The sequence below is a fragment of the Passer domesticus genome, chromosome 28 (genome assembly GCF_036417665.1).
Source record: "Passer domesticus isolate bPasDom1 chromosome 28, bPasDom1.hap1, whole genome shotgun sequence".
Taxonomy (NCBI): Eukaryota; Metazoa; Chordata; class Aves; order Passeriformes; family Passeridae; genus Passer; species Passer domesticus.
This window is the reverse complement of record NC_087501.1, coordinates 777,911-791,380: the sequence shown is the minus strand read 5'-3', so window position 1 is coordinate 791,380 and position 13,470 is coordinate 777,911. Positions and strand designations below refer to the sequence as shown.

Here is a 13,470-nt window from a genome sequence, read left to right as displayed (position 1 = left end):
CCTTAGCCAGGGTAACTGGGATAAATTCATTGCAATGTTTGTTAGTTTTACCTGAAGTTGCACAGGAATGTCCAAATTAATTCCAAAGGAATTAAGTTCCAAGGCTGCTGCAGTTCCTATCACCTTTAAAGTATAATTTGAATTAAGAAAAAAAAAATTACGTATCAGCAGCATCCTGTTGGTCCTGTGACAATGTGGAAATGTGGGAAAGGAAAGAACAAAAATGATCTCATCAAGAGAGGAAAGAGTCTTTTATTGCTGGGTCAAAACCAACCCCACAACAGCTTCCCTGAGCTCATGGTGAGTGAGAGGTGTGCTCATCCCTGGAGCTAATGAGGGTTTTAAGGCTGTTGGGATATATTCTAATAGCTGTGATGCCTTTTGGGATTACCTAAAAACAGAGTCAGACAGAATTAAGGGAATAAAAAGCATTTCTATTTACTGAAGGGCCTTCAGGTACATTTAGGGCAGACAAAGCCACCCAGGGGCTGCACCCAAATATGGAAAATGAGTCATGGGTTTTCACACTTTTTGGTCCATTTGCATGTTGGGGGTTAATTTAATTACATCTTCAGGTCATGAAATCATTGACCCCAGGTTTGCTGCACCAACTCACTTTTGTTTCCATCTCTGGGTCCTGAGGCAGTGAGGTGTCCTTGGTCCCCAGGCCTGGAAAGGAATTGTTGTGTCTGCCCAAAATGAGGAAAATATATGAAAAAACAAAAAAACCCCCAAAAACCAAAACCAAAACAAAACAAAAAAAAACCCCCCAAGAAGAAAATATATCAAAATATGAAAAATATGAGCATATAAAAGCTAAAATCCTAAGGTTGCTTCCAGGGCTGTGTGAGCAGCTCAAACACACAGCCCGGCGACTGCAGGCACAGGAAACACACAGGGAGGAGGAGCGGGCTTTGTCTGTGGTCTGCACGTTTAAGTCTGGTGGGAAAAGTCAGAGTAAGTGACCATATGGAAAGGGGAATTGGATCAGCATCTCCTCCCTGCCTGCCACAGCCCCGGGGTGTTTCCATCGCCATGGACACCGGGAGGACGCGACAGGGGCTGCTGGAAAAGGTCACTGCTGGAATGTGGCCGAGGAACGGGGGCTCTGCACCAGCCCTGCAGCTCTGAATGAAGAAATGGAGCAGAAATTGCTTCTCAAATCGAAGATGCTTGCAGGCAGTCTCCAGACACAGAGTTCATCCCAACACAGGCCAGGACCCCCCCTCTCCATTTCCAGCTTGCCTCTGTTTCCAGGAGCAGACACCAGGCCAACAAAACCCAAGCATTTTACACATTATTTCATTTAATCCCTTGCACACAGGGACACCAAAAGCACTCAGAATTTGCACAGTCCTAAACACAGCAGAATCAACCCCTAATTTAATAGCAGACGCTGACGTCACCCAGCTCACCCCCAAAGAGGATTTGGCTCCCTCAGTTAAATTTAGCTGCTGTTAACAGGCACCAATTTCCCTGCCTGTGCATTAATAGATTTATTTTTCCCTCTGGCTGCAGCATTCCTGGAGCTGGAGGTGACAGGAGTGAAGGTGCCAGCATGCCCGGGATGGCTGGAGCTGCAGGTGGGACCTCTGGAGGGCAGGATGGAACATTGACTTCCAGCAGAAATCATGGACATCTCTAACTAGAGACAGGATCCCAAAGGTTTGGGTGAAGAAACCCTGCGCTGCCACCACCACTTGGCCACTCCAGAAGAGGATGTTTTGTGGGATTGTGGAATGGGTTGTGTTGGAAGGAACTTAAATCCCATCCAGTTCCACCCCTGCCATGGCAGGGACACCTCCCACTGTCCCAGGGTGGTCTTGGGCACTGCCAGGGATCCAGGGGCAGCCAGAGCTGCTCTGGGAATTCCATCCCAGCCCCTCCCCACCCTCCCAGCTAGGAATTCCTTTCAATATCCCACCCAAATCTCGCCTTTTCCAGTGGGAAGCCATTCCCTGTGTCCTGTCCCTCCATCCTTTGTCCCTAATTCCTCTCCAGCTCTCCTGGAGACCCTTTAGGTCCTGGAAGGGCTCTGAGCTCTCCCTGGAGCCCTCTCTTCTCCTGTGGACACTTCCAGGGATCCAGGGACAGCCCCAGCTGCTCTGGGAATCCCATCCCAGCCCCTCCCAGGGAGGAATTTTATCCCAAAATCCCATCGAAGCCCCGCTCTCATTTGGTTTGGAGCCGTTCCCTGTGTCCTGTCCCTCCTCTCTCTCCTGTTCCCCGTGGGTTCCTCCAGGCACTGGGAGGTCACAGCTCGGTCACCCCAACCCTCCAGGCTGAACCATCCCCGCAGAACAAGCACAGAACACTTCCCAGTGTTTTCAACCAGCAGGAATCAGAGGCGGAGAAGGTTCCCAGCTCTCACTGTGCATTTTTTGGGAAGCCAAGGGCCCTGTTTGTGAATTCCACTGGTGCCATTCCAGAGCTTTCCTGGGGCTGCCTTTTCCCACCTCTGGGTTTGGCTGGAGCTCCCTCCAGGAGGGTGGGGATGATGCAGGACCCTCTCCCAGAGTGTCCATTCCACCTGTCCCAGGTGTGGCAGCATTCCCACAGGTGAGCTGGAGACAGCTGCACCGGGATGGGAACAGTGGGAGGGGCTCCTGCAGCAAGAGAAGGAGTTCTCCCTCCATTTTAGATTATTATTTAAAAGATCAGGTGGTCTTACTCACCTCAAAACACTCCAATAAAAATTCCCTCCAGGCCTTCTGGGTGCAGGAGTTTTAGGGAAAGAAGGGCCAAACAGGAACTAAAATACATTCTGGTTAAAGTGACACTGATTGCAGTAATTTGATTTTTGGGGGTGAAGAGGTGGGAGGAAACAGCTGTAAAATATTTTATTTGGACACATGCTATTGAGATATCCCAGAGTTTCTCCTTTAAGTTCTTTTTAACTGCATTAGACGAAGTTAAACACGACAAAGCTACAGAAATATGGTTGGACTTGGCCTTAAAGGCCTTTTCCAGCCTAAATAATTCCATGATTCTGTTTGGAAATGAAACACTTCAATTTGAATCATTCAAATATCTTTATTGTCACATTAAAAAAAGTGTTAAATACATTAAAAAATATCTACAGAAAATAAAATCAATATTTTGAACCAAAGCAGCTGTGGGGGCCGTTCTGAAAGTGCTGGAAAACCAAGTGTGTGTTTATCTTTTCCCTCATTCAGTTCTGCTGCTGATTAACATCACTCTGACTTCAGAGCAGATTTTGGAGCCCAATTTAATCAGTTTGTACACAGCCTCTTGCCGGGGTTTTCATCTCCATTGCTTGGGTTACTCAGAGGACTTTCTAATGCTGAATGTGTAGAGAAGTAAATAATTTAAACCAATAGATGAGAAAAAAGCAGAAAAATAAATATTTTCCTTGTTTGCTCCCAAAATGTGTGGAGAAAATGTGTTTCTGAGAGACAAGGCCTCTGCAGGTTTTCCCAGGGAAAACACCTCCCTGGCTCTCTGAGGATGTGCAGAGTGTGCACAGGAGACAGACAAATTCCCTCTCCAAGCCCTGGGAAAGACTCAGGGAACAGCTCAAGGCATCCGAGGCGAAACACCTCCAGCTCCCAGCAAATTTATCACAAGTGAGAACACAGCAAAAGCCAAAATTGCTTCGCAAGGTGGCAATTTATAGCCAGGCTGAGGCCTCGGTGCCGTGTTAGTGCCGAGTTTAGCACATTCCCTCTGCCCCAGGCACTCGTTCCCCTTCCCCACCTGAGGATTCCTGTCTACCAAGTTCCACCCACACGGAAAAACAGGCAGGAAAACATCCCTGCTGCAATCCCCTCGGCCTGTTGTGTAAGCAGGCAGGCCCCAGCTGAAGCACAGGCACCGCTGAGCTCCCGGCAGCCCTGGTGCCTCCATCCCAAATCCTGGGATATTCCCAGAGCAGGATCTGCAGGCGAACACCCACTGCTGCCATCCGAGCTGCTCTAATCCAATTCGTGCCCACTCTGTGTTTGCCACCAGCTCTGCCAGCCCACAGCACCTCCTCCCTGCTCCCACGCACATCTGGTCACCAGCACTTCCCTTCCCAAACAAAGTCCAGCCAGCAAAGCCACATTTCCCGGGTTGATGTCACATCCACATTCTCTGAAAAAAATCCCTTCGCCCAGGGTTTTTCTCCTGGGAAGCTGAGAGGCCTCAGAGGAAAAGGAAAACAATTCTTATCTCATTTGCTTCTCCTGTGTGGAATGTGTTTGGAGATTGTTTACCCACAGGTGATGGTTTCATTGGATTGTGGGGTGAGTTGTTTTCACTCTTTGGCCAATCTGTGCCAAGCTGTGTTGGGACTCTGGAAAGTGCCAGCCCCATTAATGTCCTGGTCTTTTGGGGCTGACCAGGGGCTTCAGGAGGTGAACAAAAGTCTTGTGCCAGGCCTACTGATCTCTAGGTCATTTGGGGCTGACCGGGGGCTTCAGGAACTGCAGATGGGCCTTGTGCCAGCCCCATGCCAAATGATCTCTGTAATTTGGGGCTGACCAGGGGTTTCAGGAGGTGCAGATGAGCCTGGTGCCAGCCCCACTGATCCCAAACCTTCAGCTGCCTGCCCACAACTCCACGTGTTTCTTCTGCAGAGCCCTGCAGCTCTGCATCATCCATATTCACACATCTGTAGGTGTTTCACACCTCCCAGGCCTCCTGTCACATCTGCCCCAGCTGGTGACCAGGCTGACAGAGCCCCAGCCTCCCCAGCCCTTCAGAACCTCACCGAGTGTGTTTTGTTTCCTTCACAGAGCAAAACTCATGACTGTTTGATATTTTTTTATGCTCCCTCTCCAGGCATGGCTCAGGCAGCCCCTTCTCCTTCTGTCTGCCCATCTGTGGATGGGATCTGCCACCTCCCTTCCCCACGGTGGCAGATGCCTCCTGAATGCCGAGGTGGAACCCAGCTCTCCCTGGCACAGGGGCTGGAGAGCTCCTGAACCCTGGCTGAGGTTTTGGTGAGACTGCCCCAGGGAGGGTGGGAATGTGAAATTCCAGCTGCTGAACTCAGCTGGGGTGGCTGCCTCTGCTGCCGAGCCATTCCTGGTGATGTCTGGGCAGCACAGCCACCACCCCTCAGGTTTAACAGAGCTGCTGCCCTGCTTGGACTCATCAGAAACCCCCCAACATCATTTCTCTCACCCTCTTCAGAATGAAAACATTCCACAGTTCTAAATTTAAGCCAAGCATGGCACAGCTCACACAGTGTAAGCGTTCTAAGCGACACCAAAGGCTCCAGCTGAGCCCTGTGGGTCCCATCCCCAGTTTGTTTTCCAGGAATACAACATTCCCAGGCAAATGCTTCCCTCCCAAGCGCTCCCCGTGCTCTCCAGGGCTATGGAAACGCTTCCCTCCAGGGAGCAGGTGCCATATGGGTGTGTAGGCTCAATTAGCACATGCTGACAGATAGCAAGACACTTCAAAAAAAAAAAAAAAAAAATCCCAAGCCTTGGCAAGCTAGGAAAGTTTCTCTATTGATTATGTCATGTTGCATCTTGTGGTGCCTTAACTTCAGAGGTTTGCTGGGAAAGAAAGGGAAAAAATCAGAGGAGAGATGGAAAGGAAAAGATGGAGATTGCTCCTGAAGGAGGCAGAGGGATGGGAAGGAGCAGCAAAGCTGTGGAGGAGCTTCTTGCCAGGTTCCCCTGCCAAGGGTGGGCAAAGGCCCTCCTGGAGCAGACGTTTTATTACTCACACATCTCTGACTGCCCAAACTGATCTTAAAGCACTTTGGCATGTCCCGAGGGTCACCAGGGATGGCTCCCTCCCTGCATCCATAATGGAACGGCTCTGAACCCAAATTAAACCAGAATGGCTTAATAGCTTCTGAAAATTGACAAATCTGAAAGAGCTGATTTCTTATTCCCCTCCTGCCCATACAATTAGAACAGGAGAAAACAGCAAGGTTTTCTCTCTGAAGTGTTGAGGAATCTTCAAAACTTCTCCAGGAGAAAACTGGAGAGACCCCAGGGGAATGCCCCATGGCCTCTCCCTTTATTCCAATAAAGTAAAAGAACTCTTCTGTCTCCTTTTTGGACATAAACCTCTGATGTTTGTGGATTAATTTTCCTCTCAATGTGAATTCAGAATTGGTGGGGAGGGAAGGCAGGAGCTGGGCAGGGAGCAGCTGAGGCAGCGAGGCAGGGCAGAGCATGGACACTGCAGCAGCTCAGGGCTCTGCATTCCTGACTCATCCAGCAGAGCAAATGGAGGAAGTCACTGTGAAAACCCAGGAGGAATCAAAATCATGGCAGTGATGTGACAAGCACAGCTCCCCTCCTCCAGGAGCAGCACCCAGCTCCATCCGCAGGGTTTTTCCATGGAATCTGCTCCTGCTCTGTCTCTGTCACCACCACACGTGGCACCTGCACAGGTGAGAATTGGAGGGTGACAAAAAGCATTTTCCACTCCTGCCTCTCTGTCAAACACAGGGGATAAAATTAAAGGATGAAACCCACGCTGTCCATGGAAATACTGAGCGTGCCTAGGAAAGAAAACAACAACCCCTGGCAGGGCCTGCGGAAATGCCAGAATAAATAAAGACCTGGAGGTGTTCATGGCCTTGTGGCAGGGTCGCTGTGTGCAGCAGGGAGAACAGGGGGGATTTGGAAGTGGGAGAGGCACGTGCAGCCTCTTGTGAAAAACACGTTCACCCTCCTGTGAAAATTAAAAAAGTTTAATAAAGGACAATAGGAGACAAGGACAATAAAGCAAAGATTATGATCCTGTCTGCCCCACATATCCTGAAATCCTGCCCCATAGATTCCTTCTGCCCCAAAGATCCTGCCCTATAGATCCCCTGTGCCCCAGAGATCCTGAATTCCCCCCTGTTATCTTTGGGATGCCCCTTAAATCCCTTTTCCCTTCCATCAGCCTGTTGCATATTCATAGACCCTTATGCATATCCATCAACTAGTTTCCATATTCCAGGAACTATTTTACATGGCCCCTCCTCAGATCTGCCTTTTTAGAGGATGTGTGTTTCCTGGCTGTGGTTTTGGCTCCTTCTCCTTATCCCTTCCAGTCTGGGCCTTGCTCCATATTTTCTTCAGGTGGCAGATGCTGATAGATGGCATATCAATAGCAGGGTCCTCATTACATGCTCACTGGATGTTATCCTGACCAAACAGACAATTCACATGTGGGAGGAGTATGAATATGCAACAGGCTATTGCTTTTAAGGGTAATGTGGGTCCTTTTTCAGGCTTATTTTGCCTGAAAAGGTACCCAGACTGTCCATAACCCTTTGTTTTTATTGTCTCATACAAAAAATATGAGACAATTCTCATACTGACAATTCTCAGTCTCTAAAGCCTAATTGTCCAAATTTTTATTACTCTAATTATATCACTATTTTTATAACCATCTTACTACTATTAAACTTAAAAAAATTCTGAAAACAAGTGGCTGGCGTTTTTCACATTCCTTGCGCCAGAAGTTCTCCCACCTGGCGCTCAGCTCCTTCCCTGCTGCCTCACTGCTCCTGCTGGGAAATGCACACAAAAAGGGCTCGGGCAGGAGCAGTTGTTTGTCCCCGAGCCTGGATTCCCTGGCAGCTCCTTCCCCCGTGGTTCCTGTGCTGCACAGATGTTCCACTTTGCCTCCCCAAGTGCCTCTGTGCACAGCTGGTCCCCGCATGGGCTTTGTCCCCCGGCTCTCCTGCTGTCACCAGCACAAGGGGCCTGCTCTGCTTCTCACCCACTTAATGCCAAACTCCCAGAATTAAGGTTATTTCCCTCCCTCCCCTGTGTCTGCATGTTTGTTTGTTTTTTTTTTTCCCATATTTTCCCCACAGAAGCCAGAGCCTTCATCCCATTCCTGGTGCTGCTCCGACTCCATAGATTAAAAAAACCCAAAAACAACAGAACAAAATAATTAAATATGGAGTGGAAAAAGACAGTTTTAGACTAATATGGACCAATATGGACAAAAGAGAACACAATGATTGCTTTGTTTTTGATGAAGCCACAAGTTGTTGCAAGCAAAACCGAATCCCCTAAAAGCATAATATGCTCCTTATACCCTTTTTAGTTTCTCCAGTAAATTTATCATGTTGTTATTTTCATTTTAATGATGTTTTATTATTCCATTGAGTTAATTAAGAACATTTTTCTGTTAAGATTGATTTTTGTTTTGACAATTCCACCTGCCAGAGAGGCTGGGGGAGAAACTTCCAGAAGATTTTGGTGCAATGGCCTGAAGTAAAATTCCACCAGGGCTGAGATGCAGCAGAACTCCAGAATTCCAGTTATTTCCATAAAACAACAGCCCTGGGGAACTCAGCAAGGACCAAGGAGTGGTGGGTGGTGCCTGCACTGTGCAGACAGGAGATAATTCACCTCCCCCTGCTAGGCCTGACCTGAAACACTTCAAAAAGTGGTGTCAAACAAAACCAAGTTTTGATGGGATCAATTGTTTCCTTTCCCTGGGAGAATGATAACTGAGATATAAAATAAAATTGTTGGTTTAAGCAGCTGTGAAGAAACCCTTGTGCTCTGCTGCATCAGAAACTCTGAGATAACTGAGCTCCTCTGCCACATTCAGCTACATTTTAATCATATCCCAAAAATACCAAATTCCTTCAATTTGATTACAATTGAAAAGAGATCTATCAGAGAGGTCTTTTCCTGACATGCAGTTCCAGGGCAGTAGATTTTTAGGGATTTAATTATTCCAGCTCCTCATCACAGAACCACAAATCCAACCTTCAAAAATGATGCTAGCACAAGGCCAATGGAATCCAGCTGATATTAAACATCAGCAGGGCTCCATTATCAGTTTTTGGATCTGAACATGGTAATATCAGCTATTCCTCTTTTATATTAAAGCTGAATCTTCGGGAGAGAATTCCTTCCCTCGGCAACGCTGGTAAATGTGAACTCCCTGGAATTTTTCAGTCCCACATCCATTATGGATGAGATTATGATCTGCTCAACAATAGCAGGGGAAACCAGAGAGAGACAAAAAGATTTGTTTTGGGAAAGATTTCTTGTTCTCAGGGAGAAAACATACAATAAACATGAAAAAATATACTTGAAATAACACATCAGGTCATCTTCCATGGGATGCAAGAATCTGGTTTGGTGTTTAGGAAAGAACTGAATTTTGCACTGCAAAACAACACCAAAATATTCCTGATTTGCGTACCTGTGAGCAGCCCTCCCTTGAAAAATGTAAATTATAAATTTCCCCGCTTTCCCAGCAAGCAAAGTTGTGTAAACCAGGCTTACCTTCGGCTTTAAATGAATGTTTACATTGATAAGCAAATTGAAAATTACATCTCCTGCATGCATTACCCACGCTAATTCCACAGCCCTGGCTGCAAATATTGACAGAGCTCTAACTCATTCATTAGCCCAGATACTTACAAATCATTTGGATACTCCCAGTTTATGTCAGCTCCATTTTCCATGCTGGGATCAGGCACGAAAGGGCAGCAAAGCGCCACAACTTCACATTTCTGCTTCAAACTCCCAGGGCAGGAAGGTGGTTGTGGGTATTAAGGCTGAAGATGGAGATTTAACTAATTCTGGCAGTTTATGGAGCTGCTGATTTCTACCTTCCCCTAAAGCAGCTGCTCCTTCCCATTCCTGACCTTTCCCCAGTCCATTTGCAGCTGGGAGCACAAAGAGGGAATTTGGGGCAGTAAACTGGGAAGCTGCTTGTCTTAGGCTGGGTGTGTGGTCTATCACCATCTGTCAGAGGTGGGGCAGTTCTCTCCTGTTCATCAGGCAGTTTTCTTTATCTCTTCCACAGACAATCCTCCCTCCAGGGGAGGAATTAATTATTAATTATCTGCTGTTCATGGCCAGTGAGTGTCCCTGCATGGCTGATCAAATTCCATCATCCCATTGGGAGATGCTCCGCCCAGGGGAGGAGCCAAGCATTCCTACCTGGATACAATCTGAGGTTTGGGACACCCCAGCAGCCTTTGCCCACTGCATTCCCAGAGGAGCAGCTTTCTTCTGCCCTGCATTCCCAGAGGAACACCAGGCCCATCTCCAGCAGCTTTCCTCTGGAGCTTCAGAGGAAAACTCCCCACTTGTCCAGGATCCCTGCTCCAGCAGAACCACAGCTGGCACTGCAGGAGGGCTGAGCCCCCATGGGATGGGACTGTGCCACCACCCTGATCCACAGGGGGACAGCTCCTGCTCTGACTCTGGCAGTAGTTTGTTTTCTTTTTTGTACTCTAGCATTTGTATTTTTAAAATTTTCATAGTTAAGAACTGTTATTCCTACTCCAATACCTTTGCCTGAGAGCCTTTTAATTTCATCATTATAATAATTTGGAGGGAGGGGATTTACATTTTCCGTTTCAGGGGAGGGTCCTGCCTTCCTGAGCAGACACCTGTCCTTTCAAACCAAGACATGCACAAACCATGAACAGATCCAGCTCCGGACAGAACCAGGACTGTGCACACCCCAGCCTGGCCCCAACCTGAGCAGGAATTCCAGCCCAAGTAGGAATTCCAGCCCCTTGAGCTTGGGATTGAAGAAAAAGTGAACTGTAAATCATTCCCAAGGCACTTGCAGATAAGGCCTAAACTAATTAATATCAGAATTATTGATGCACAGCAAATATTTTGCAACGAATTTATCTGAAACTCTGCCACCACTTTCCCTTTTCCCAGCATTGATTTATAAATCATTGAACAAACAGTGGCATGTCCAATAAATACTTTATGAATGTTTGCCAGCCATTTATCTTACATAATATGATATAAATACATTGCAAATACCACAATGTTTGAGGAGACTGTTTATAAATTACAACTTGAATATCACCAACAGTTTATTGGAGTGTTACTCCCTTTGTCCAACACAAGGAATTTAAAAGGGATTTTCTAACCCAGGCCTTTCTATGATTTTATGACAAGATTTTATGATGTATTTTGCTCTAAATTATTGTGACCACATTTTCTATCCCAGCAGGACCCTGACATCACCGTATTTGCCGACCTGCCCTCTCTTTCAACCCTAAATCCCAGGAGGATTTGGGAGAAAAATGCTTTCTTTTCCCTCCCTCATCAGGCTCTCAAGATGCCCTGGATCCCGCTGTTCTGAGCACACCCTTTTAGCAACGAGAGCCCTCCAGAGCGCTGGGGAGCCCGAGGCGCTGATTGAAAGTCACGAGCTGCTGGAGTTTGTGCCTTATCAACTTGATTTTCCTCTGCCTTTTTAATACACAAAATATCACTGGGGGGTAGCAGGGGAGGGGGCGGGCACAGAGGCCTGGTTTGACTTTGTCACTGATTTCCAAAATCTGTCACTGAGAGCAAGCTTGTAAAGAGCTGGGTTTAATCACAGAATCACCGGTTTAGAAGAGACCTTCAAGACCACTGAGTCCAACCCAGCGCCAACACCTCAACTAAACCCTGGCACTGAAGGGGGAAAAAAAGAAAAAAAGGCCTTTTTTGTCTTGTAAATGAATACTGTTTTTGGCACTGAATTAACAGAATGACTCGGTTGGAAGGGACCTTCAAGATCACCCAATCCAACCCAGCCCAAACACCCCAACTCAACCCTGGCACTCACTGCCACATCCAGGCTTTGTTAAACACACCCAGGGATGGTGACTCCACCACCTTCCCCGGCAGAACGTTCCAGAACTTTATCACCCTTTCTGTAAAGAACTTTTTCCTGATATCCAACCTATATTTCCCTTGATGCAGCTTGAGACTGAGAGAACCCTGCCCCAGACACAGGTGGGTTTGTACCAGCCTGGGATCTGTCCTGGCATGGCGTGGCAGGGCTGGGATGTGTCCCCTGGCTCCAGTTAGGACTGACAGCATTCCCTGCTAGGCCTCATTTACTTTAAGCTGCCCACGCTTTATTAAATCCCAGCAGCAGGGCTCCAAGGCCAGGAACAGGCACTAAGTGCTGCTGGAATAACTGCATGGAGCAAATCAGGGACATTTGGTGTTTTACTCCACTTGGGACCCAGCTCTGCTGTGATTTTGAGTTTCTTTATTGGGATTTTCTGCTTAACTCTTTCACAGAATGGGGTCAGGCTGGGGAATTTTTATCAGAGAATCATGGAATGGTTTTTAATTAGAGAATCATGGAATTGTTTGGGTTGGAAGGGACCTGAAAAATCCATTTCCAACACCCTGCAGGGACACTGTCCCAGGTTGCTCCAGACCCCATCCAACCTGGCCTTGGACACTTCCAGGGATGGGCCAGCCACAGCTTCTCCTCCAAAAGGGGCAGGTTTATTCTTATTTTTAATTTATTCTTATCTTTATCATACTGATAATGACACTTTTTAAAATCAAGATAATCAAACCTCATCTTCTCAGTGATGAGCAGGATCTCTGGGGATAAGAACATTTCCTGCTCTTGCCCTGAGGAATGGGTGGTGTGTCCCTGAAATCTGCTTTCCTCCATTTTCTGGGGATCAAGGATGGTTTTTAATTCCTGCCCTCCAACAAACCCAAACTCCAAATCAGTCTGAGCCTTCTTTATTGCTCTCACTCTTATGAGGAAGGCATTAATATCAGACAGGTAATTTATTTTTCTTAATTTAAGGCAAGGTTCCAGCTTGATGGACTCCCAGCCCCACCAACCCCCCCTTCCTTTCTACAGCTTTAAAAAAGTGACAAGTGACATTTAAAGGAGCCAAAACCACCTAAAAATTAATAACTTTCAATACACACTACATCAGAGCCTTAAATCTTCATGCAGCTTGAAAATATCTATAAAAGCACTAGATTTGCCATGGCCATCGTGCCAAATTCCTTCAGGGACTTTTTCCAGTGGGGAGTCAGGATGAAATTGTGTTTATCAATCTTCAGAACACTTGCAATTCATTACTGAAAAGGGCAGCTTATTCCAAAAGATTTTTAAATCTCACAGCAAAATATTGCCAGCCTTGGAAATAACTCTGAGCAGAAGTGCTGGGACAGGCTCTGGGATGCAGAACCCACCGGAATTCCCAGGACAGAGGAATTTCAGCGCCCCATGGACATTTTCAAAGTGACTATGAGTGGTGGAGAAAAGCAGCATCTGATTTCCCCCAAGAATCCCTCAGATTCTTGGAGAATCTGTTACTTAGACCCATCAGTTGTTGAGTTTTTTTGCAGAGCACGAAGTTCACAGCTTTGGTTGGAAGCTCAGCAGCTTCTCTGGGGGCTCTGTGACCTCCAAGGTGCCACCAAAGCCACTATTCACTAACGAGGTCCCTTTGTTAACGCCCCTTTGCTGGGAGAGGAACACCATCAAAGTCTAATTTTTAATTTTTGGGTCTTACCTGGAAACCTGTTGAGTTTCTCCATTCTCCCGTGCAGAGCAGCCACTTTCCTCACCAGAACTGTGTGAAGAGGAGTAGAAAGGCCTGGCCTAAAGAGAGTTTGGACACGGTCTGAAGCTGAAGGTGCAACAGGATCACATGAATCCAGGAACTGAGACTTCAAAAAGAACACAACAAATATAAAACTCACAACAAAAGGCTGGGGATCAACACATTGATCTTGGCTTTTGGCA

General features: G+C 47.0%; 1 protein-coding gene across 2 annotated transcripts in view; it reads right to left on the bottom strand.

The window, feature by feature from the left end:
* Positions 1 to 3,024: 3,024 nt before the first annotated feature.
* The window catches only part of LRRTM4 (leucine rich repeat transmembrane neuronal 4), a 134,016-nt gene continuing 123,570 nt past the window's right edge, over positions 3,025 to 13,470 (bottom strand). Inside the window, exons 4-5 of one of the 2 annotated variants that reach the window (XR_010350927.1) lie at positions 13,238 to 13,394; positions 3,036 to 6,353 (exon numbers count right to left, since the gene is read on the bottom strand). The gene's annotated coding sequence lies outside the window, so the exon portion shown is untranslated. Of the gene's footprint in view, positions 13,395 to 13,470 lie in introns of both variants that reach the window. The other variant, XR_010350926.1, reaches the window with a different exon arrangement.